Source organism: Suncus etruscus, chromosome 5 (genome assembly GCF_024139225.1).
Source record: "Suncus etruscus isolate mSunEtr1 chromosome 5, mSunEtr1.pri.cur, whole genome shotgun sequence".
Classification (NCBI taxonomy): domain Eukaryota; kingdom Metazoa; phylum Chordata; class Mammalia; order Eulipotyphla; family Soricidae; genus Suncus; species Suncus etruscus.
In genome coordinates this window covers 78,683,747-78,692,406 of record NC_064852.1, presented here as the reverse complement: position 1 = coordinate 78,692,406, position 8,660 = coordinate 78,683,747, and the positions used below count along the sequence as shown (strand labels likewise).

The 8,660-nt window shown below is 35.1% G+C and overlaps 1 protein-coding gene and 1 pseudogene across 1 annotated transcript in view; both read right to left on the bottom strand.

The window, feature by feature from the left end:
- SLC4A10 (solute carrier family 4 member 10) overlaps nucleotides 1–8,660 on the bottom strand; it is a 337,987-nt gene that overhangs the window by 317,600 nt on the left and 11,727 nt on the right.
- Nucleotides 5,601–5,754, bottom strand: LOC126010163 (uncharacterized; annotated as a pseudogene).

Here is an 8,660-nt window from a genome sequence, read left to right as displayed (position 1 = left end):
TTGTTTATTTTGTTTTTTTTCTCTTCTCCCTTTTCTTTTTTTATATCTCCAACAGAACCGCATTACTGGAACCATCTTGTTCAGCCTCATAATTTGAGGGGGGGAAATGGTTGATACCAGGACTAGATAGTTGTATGAACATTTTGTGAAAATAAAAAAAATGATCAGACATGAACACCCAACCCAAAGTCAATGACAACAGAATCGATACCCAATCTACAACAAGCTGTAAAAATGAGGACCAGTTATACTAGCATTGGTGGGTGGGGGTAAAGGGGAGATATGGGATGCTGGGCACAGGGGTAGAAGGAGGACAGCACTGGTGGTGGGAATGCCCCTCATTTATTGTCACAATGTGCCTTAAAGATTACTTTGAAAGATTTGTAATTCACTTTGGCCACAATAAAATTAATTTTTAAAAAGAAAAAAATTCCAAATCAAGATGCAATGAAACATCATCTTGCAATATAGATAGCATATATCAACAATACTGAGAACAATCTGTATCGTTGGGGTATGTGGTAAAAAAGTAACTCTCTTCCACTGCTGGTGGGAATGCTATCTGGTTCAACTCCTATGAAAAACAGTATAGAGGATTCTCAGTAAACTCAGAATCAAGCTGCAATATGGCTCAGCAATTCCACTTTTTGGTATTTATCCCCAGAACAAAAAAAATTTCATTCAAAAATGTATGCATACCACAATTAATTTCAGAACTCAGTGCAATAGGTAAGAATTGAAATCAACCTAATGTCCAGCAGATGAATGATCACTGAAGATGTGGTACATATGTTACAATGTAATATTACATAGGAAAGATGCAATCATGCAATTCACTGAAAGATGGATGAAACTGGAAGATATTATGTTAAATGAAGTAAGCCAGAAGAAGGAAAATACAGAATATCACTGTGTGTGATATTTAGAATAATGACATGAAGAAATGCAATGGTTTAAATGATGATTGCATGGACCACTCTTGGTCCCAGAATACAATAAGGAGAAAGAAAAAATATTGAGTGTAGAAGGAAAAAAACAGATGTGAAATAATGGAGGATGGAGGTCAAGGGTCCTTGTGTGCATCGGTGGTGTTAAAGAAGGACAGAAATAAATATCTAAATCAGAAGTCAACAATGATTTCATGAGACCTAAATTTTTACAATCAAACTTAAAAAGATTCCTGTTATATTGGCAGGCTGGAAGACAAGAGTATGAGACAAATTCTGGAAGCATTTTTGGAGGTAGGTTGATACTGAAGGTGGACTTTGGTGCTAGATTTTAAATCCAGAGCCTCCCTAATACAAGTGCTCTGTCTACTCCCAACCCTAACCAGCACATCCTTATCTTGCCTAAGGAACAATGATAATAACAATGGTAGCTTATTCCAGGTCTTTTTTTTTTTTTTACCAGTATTTATTTTAAAATCTTAGTGACCCAAAAACATTTTTAAAATTTTTTTATTGAGGCCATTGTGAATTACAAGTCTTTCACAGTTGTATTTTAAGCATTTAGTGACAGTGAATGAGGGCCATTCCCACCACCAGTGTTGACCTCCCTCTACCATATTTCCCCGAATAGTTTCTCCGCCTCTAGCCCCCTGGACTACTAGTATAATAGGTATATTTCGTGTTCAGCTTGTTATAGTTTGGGTCTCTTGATCTTGTTGTTGGTGACTTTGGCTTGGGTATTTAGGTCTGACCTCTTTTTTTCCCACTCAATGTTCCTGAGACCACTTGGTCCCTGGGCCCATCCACTTTTTTTCCTTTCACAATTTGTAAAAAAGACATAGAAATATAAGACAGAACAAAGTTATTCTAGTTCCATGGTTCTATGGAAAAGCAGGAGCCCCTATGTAGACTATAAGTAAAATTAAAAGAAGGAAAGAAAGAAATAAGGGAGAGAGGGGCAGGTGTGGCTTTTATTTTCTTTTTGCATAGGCATATCAAACTTTGGGTAAATTAGAAAGAAAATTTCTTCTGCCATGAAGCATACTGTCAAAAGACCAACTACAGACTCTAGGCATGTTGGTTGCCCAACCCCAATGTCTCTCTTTATTTTCCCAGAAAAAATTCTGCTCAGTTCTCTGTAGTTAGAGATTTTGGTTTTTGTACAGGTCCTAAGCTAAAGCCTAGGATAAAGTCTTTCTTTGTGGTCCCAGGAAAAGTTCTGCTTAGTCACAGATGTTGTAGAAGACAGTCTTTTGTAACTAGAGATATTGGTACTTGCACAGATTCTAGGGCAGAGTATCTTCTGATTTCATCTCACCATTGGGTAGTGAGGTAGGGCAACCTGCTCTTAGATCAAGTTGTTGCTGTTTCCTCATTGCCAAGGTGTTTTATGGGTCTACCCTGGAGCAAGATGGTGCCAGGGAGGCATTTGAGCCTCCCCAAGAGGAGTTTGGATCTTGGTGCTGGTCCCATACTCTGTGCCAGGACCTATATTGGGATCAGAGGTTCAGGGTTGGATGATCAATGTCCAATTCATAGAGGCCTAAGTCAAGTCTTCATGACAAATGCTCAGATTGAAAGGCAGCCTTGCACTATAAAATTTATACGTTCCTATCCCTATTAGATAAGAACTTCTTTCTATATGTAAGATTTCCTCATTTTAGTGTTCCTATGCAAAACGGAACAATGCCACATGATACTCGTGCTGTTTATATGGGTAAAAATAACAAGCTCAACAATCTCTATAAGCTTATTCCAGGTCTTTCTATCAAAATTAATTTTTATATTGGTTGGAGAGTCACGCCTACCCATGATCAGGACTTCTTACTTTTATATTATTGGTTTGAAAAGTCATACCCAACTATGCTCAAGCTTAGTCTGAATTGAAACTATTAACTTCTAAAGCAACTGACTTATTTTTTAGTATTATTTTTGTGTTGATCATTATTTTCCTGTTATCATGAATCAACTTCATAAAGATATCTTAATCAAAGCAGAACAAAAAGTACCTTTCATTGTCCTTTTTAAAGATTCATTGTAAGTTTACATTATAGAATTTGAAGGTATAATAGAATCCCCCTATATGTATATAAAATTTACCACAGTGACCATTAAAATTCAAATGGTCATAGACTTCTCAACTAGTCATCCTACTACTGTTTTCTTTAATACAAGTAAATCAATTAAAATTCAAATTATTAAATTATGTTAATCATTATATATTAATCCTTGGATTAAAATTTAGTGGATCATATGGAAGCTCAATTTCTAGTTTTTTGAGTATTATCAATATCATTTCCAAAAAGACTAAAACTCAACAAAACTCAACTATGAATAGCTTTGTAAATGACAATGCTTTAAATTAAAAAATAAAATAAAATGACCCAAAAATTTCAGTTACATTTTGTCAAGCACTCTTACTGTTTTTTGTTGAAGCACTTTTAAAGAAAAATGTAAAACAAGCTTATAAAGTACTGAAAAATATCCAATTGTTTAATGAAACAACCTGAAATTTCAACAAAACTTCAGTTTTTCTTTTCCCTTTTCAAGACATTTTCTGAAAAAGTATCAGGAAATAGAATATCTCCAAGATACACTGATTCTAATATCAAAACTTCAATATACTCATACAATATTATTAAGAAGTAGGATTCATTCTAAAATATTTGATATTCTTTTGATAGGACAGCCTGGTCTAGCATTCCTGGTAGTCCCCTATATTTCTGGCCCTGCAAACCACTTGCCTACTGCAGTCTCTAAGGATTCTTTTATTTTAGATATTTCATATTCTAGATAATCATTTAATAATGTCTTATATTGTATATAGTACCTGTGTTAGAATATTTTTATTTTTTAAGGGAATATTCTCATATGCCTTTAAAATCACTTTACTTTTCCTTTCACCTCTTATGAGTTTATTAGCATAAAAAGCCTTAATTATGTCAACTCTGACCCTCAGGTGATTTATGTTAAATCATAGCTAATAAAAGTGGCAGGGAAAGCCCAAAGGAGGAGAAACGTGGCTGACTCAGTAAGATCCAAGAAGCTGCTTGTCACTCCCTGGCTGAAATGCACCTTTTCCGTGACTCTGATTTCTTGTACAAAATGCAACATGAGACCCCACATATTACAAGAGAATACAAGTAAAAACTCCCATCTATAATGAAATTCATTTTTATTTTAAATTGGTTTTAATTGAAAGAAGACATCACTCAAATTATATATTATATTATATTATATTATATTATATTATATTATATTATATTATATTATATTATATTATATTATATTATATTATATTTATTATATTATATTTATTATATTTATTATATTATATTATATTATATTATATTATATTATATTATATTATATTAATTATATTATATTATATTATATTATATTATATTATATTATATTATATTATATTATATTATATTATATTATATTATATTATATACTATCTTCCAATCATAGCCTTGTAGTTATTAGCTGTGTAAACACACATAATTTATTCAACCCTCTGAGTCTGTTTCTTTTATATATATTTTAATTCTTTAAATTACCATGAGATACAGTTACAAAGTTGCTGAGTTTTAGCCATACAATGTACAACACCCTTCACCAGTGGACATTTCCGGCCACCAAAGACTCCAGTTTCTCTCCCTCCCCTTCACACCCTCTACTGTCTACCTCTATGGAAAACTTTTTTCTCTTTTTCTCAATCCTTAATTCTTTTTAGGCACTGTGGTTGGCTACTGAAGAAATATCATACATATCACTGTATATCCTTTCAGCATCCAGTTCATGTCCAGAATGATCATTTCCAACTCTTATTGTCATTAGTTGTCCCTTCTCTGCCCAACTGCACTCCTCTGCTATTTGTAGCAAGCTTGCTAACATGGACCAGTCCTCCTGGCCCTCATCTCTTTTGTCTTTAGATAGAGATATCATACTATCTTTTTTATATCCCATAAATGAGTGTGACAATTTACTTCCCTCTGACTCATTTCACTCAGCATAATACTCTACATATGAATCCAAGTATAAGAATTTCATAACTTCATTTTTTCTAACAGTTGTGTAATATTCCATCTGCATCTACTTCTTTCCTGTAATATAAGATTACATTTCAGAGTACCTGATAACCATTTAGCGTTTTCTTTCGTTTGCTTGTTTGTTTGTTTTGCTTTTGCTTTTGGTTTTGGGTCACACCCAGTGAAGCTCGGAGGTTACTCCTGGCTATGCACTCAGAAGTCGCTCCTAGCAGGCTTGGGGGACCATATGGGACACCAGGGGAACAAACCATGGTCCGTCTGAGGCTAGCACAGGCAAAGCAGACATCTTACCCCTTGCGCCACTGCTCCAGCCCCAATTTAGAGTTTTCTCAAGAATGATAAATATTTGTTCTTGCCATAAGACTGAGAAAATATCTATTATCATGGGAGGGGGGTGTCACACCTGGCAGCGCTCAGGGGTTATTCCTGGCTCTATGCTCAAAAATCGCTCTTGGCAGGCTCGGGGGACCATATGGGATGCCGGGACTCGAACCACCATCCTTCTGCATGCACGACAAACGCCTTACCTCCATGCTATCTCTCCAGCCCCTTATTATTATTTTTAAAAAGATTACTTAATTAGTATCCATATTTTTTTTAAGATTTTCTTCCCCCACTATCACAAATTATGCAGTCGAGTTTCCCACATTTGGGGAAATCGCAGGGGTCAGCATATCCGAAGTGCAATAGATAAGCCTTGCCCTGAGGAAACCACCTTCATGATCATGGTATCTCCCCTGCCAGGTAAGTATGGTATCTACATTTTAATTTGCCACTCAGCTGTTTACACTAGAACAGTAAATGTATAATAATGCAAAAATGATCAGGAATCAAAAAATTTGGACTCTAACTTAAGTTCTGCTATTAACTTGTATAAGCAGCATTCCTTTCTTCAATATAAAACAGCTTTGTAAGCATTTCCACTAAGGTCAGGAACTATGCAAGGCTGCCCACTTTCTCCACTCTTATTCAACATAGTTTTAGAAGTACTAGCAATAGCAATCAGACAAGAGAAGGGAATCAAGGGTATTCAGATAGGGGAAAAAAGAAGTTAAACTATCTCTTTTTGCAGATAATATGATGATATACATAGAAAACCCTAAAGAGTCCACAGGAAAACTCCTAGAAACAATAAGCCATTACAGCAAAGAGGCTGGCTACAAAATCAATACACAAAAGACAATAGCATTCCTCTATACAAATAACAAAGTAGAGGAGAAAGACAGTAAAGAGTTGATTCCATTTAAAGTAGTATCCAAAAATATCAAGTACTTTGGGATCAATCTTACAAGAGAAGTGAAAGACCTATACCATGAAAACTTCAAAACACTTCAGAAAGAAACTGAAGAGGACCTAAGGAAATGGAAGAACATTCCATGCTCATGGGTAGGAAGAATCAACATAATCTAAATGATAATCTTACCTAAATTACAATATAGATTCAATGCAATCCCTATAGAAAAATTTTAAAGAATTAGAACAATAAATTACAAAGCTCATCTGGAACCAACAAAGACCTAGGTTAGCCAAATCCATACTGAAAAACAATAAACTGGTGGCATTTCTTTACCTAAACTGATGCTTTATTATAAAGCTGTAGTCATCAAAACAGCATGGTACTGGAAAAAAGACAAAATATCAGACCAGTAGGTTAGAATATCCAGAGATGTACCCCCAAATATACAGTCAACTAATATTTGACAAAGGATCCAAGAATCTGATAAGGAACAAATACAAATGGTGTTGGAATAACTGGATAACCATCTGTAAGAAACTAAAGATTGATCCATACCTAACACCCTACACAAAAGTCAACTCAAAATGGATCAAATACCTTGAAGTCAGACCCAAATCTATAAAGTTCATTGAGGAAAAAATAGGAAGAACACTTCAAGACTTATACCTCAAAAAAGTCTTTGATGATGGATTGCCAATGGCAAGAGTAATAGCATTAAACCTAAATAAATGGGACTACATCAAAGTAAAAAATTTCTGCATGGCATAAGAAACACTGGCTAAAACTAGAAGAGAGCTAACAGAATGGAAAATACACTTGACAAATCAAATAAAGGGTTGATATCTAGAATATACAAGGCACTCAAAACCTAATAAGGCCATAAAAAATGGGGAGAAGAAATGAATAGACACTTGTCCAAGGAAGACCAACAGATGGCCAAGAGGCACATGAAAATATATTCACCATCACTCATCATTAGGAAAATCCAAATCAAGACAACCATGAGGTACCACCTTACACCAGTGAGAATGGCACACATCAAAAATAATGGGTCCAATCTTTGTTAGCAGAGATGTGGTAAGAAAGAAACTCTCACCCACTTCTGGTGGGAATGCTGCCTGGTCCAACCCCTAAGGAAAACAATGTGGAGAGTGCTCAGTAAACTCAGAATTGAGCTGCCATTTGACCCATCAATTGCACTCCTGGGTATCTATCCCCAAATCGGAAATCGGATATTCATCCCAAAGTATGTATGCACTCCACTATTTATCGTGGCAATCAGCACATTAGCCAAGATTTGGAACCAACCTCAATACCCAACAACAGATGAATGGATCATGAAGATGTGGTATTTATACATGGTGGAATACTACATAGCAGTTAGAAATGATACATATTGCAACAACATGGATAGACCTAGAAAATATTATGTTAAACAAAGTAGGCCATAAGAAGGATAAATACAGAATAACAGCAATTTTCTGAGGTACTGAGAATATACACCATATATACATATAGTACTCCATGAACAGATACAAGGGTTGAAAGTGTAAAAACTCTGAACACCACAGATGCCAGCATATAATGAGAAGTGATCAAATGAAGTGGAGGGGAGGCAACACAAAATCATGAATATACATTACAACAAAGAGACCACCAATGATGGAAACAGTGGTCTAGAGTGAACAGGTATGTAATCAACCTCTAACTACAAAAATATATGCCCCAATGTATTTATTCACAGAACCAGGTGCAGAATATAATTGGAACCCTGGGACACCCACTATAGTGAATACTAACAATATGCTTTAATGCCTTAATTCTACAAAGTACAAAATAACCTTTCAGCTTCTTGGTCCACAGTGGTCCTCGGAAGCAAAGAATGGACATCCTTATCTTAAACTATGGTATTCAATCATACTGGATACCATATACAGTGCTCAATATGGCAATATCTCGATAAAATACTCTAATTTAACCACTTCCTTTTGTTTATATCTTCTATTAGGACACAAAGCATATGATCATTCAGACCACTGGAACAGTCAATGGTGCACTACAGACCTATGTTACATGTCCCAATCATCAAACATGTTTTTGCAAATTACTACTTCTTTTTTATTTTCTTCTTTCTCTCTCTCCTCTTTTTTCCCTCTACTCCTTTCCTTTTTCCTTTACTCTTCTTCATCAATTCAATCTATGTTTAATAATGCCATTGCTGCAGTTTCTCCTTATGAAAAGTACCTCTGTATTTAAGCTGTAGTGAATGATACTTTTAAGGGTAGCCACATCTTATAGTCCTCACTACCACATTGCTTAGTACTGAACTCTAGATTCAAAAACTGTGTTTATCCTAAAAAGCTCCAGCAACTGTAACCCTGAAGCCCTTATTATTTAGCAAGCCCACCCCCATCAGTGAGA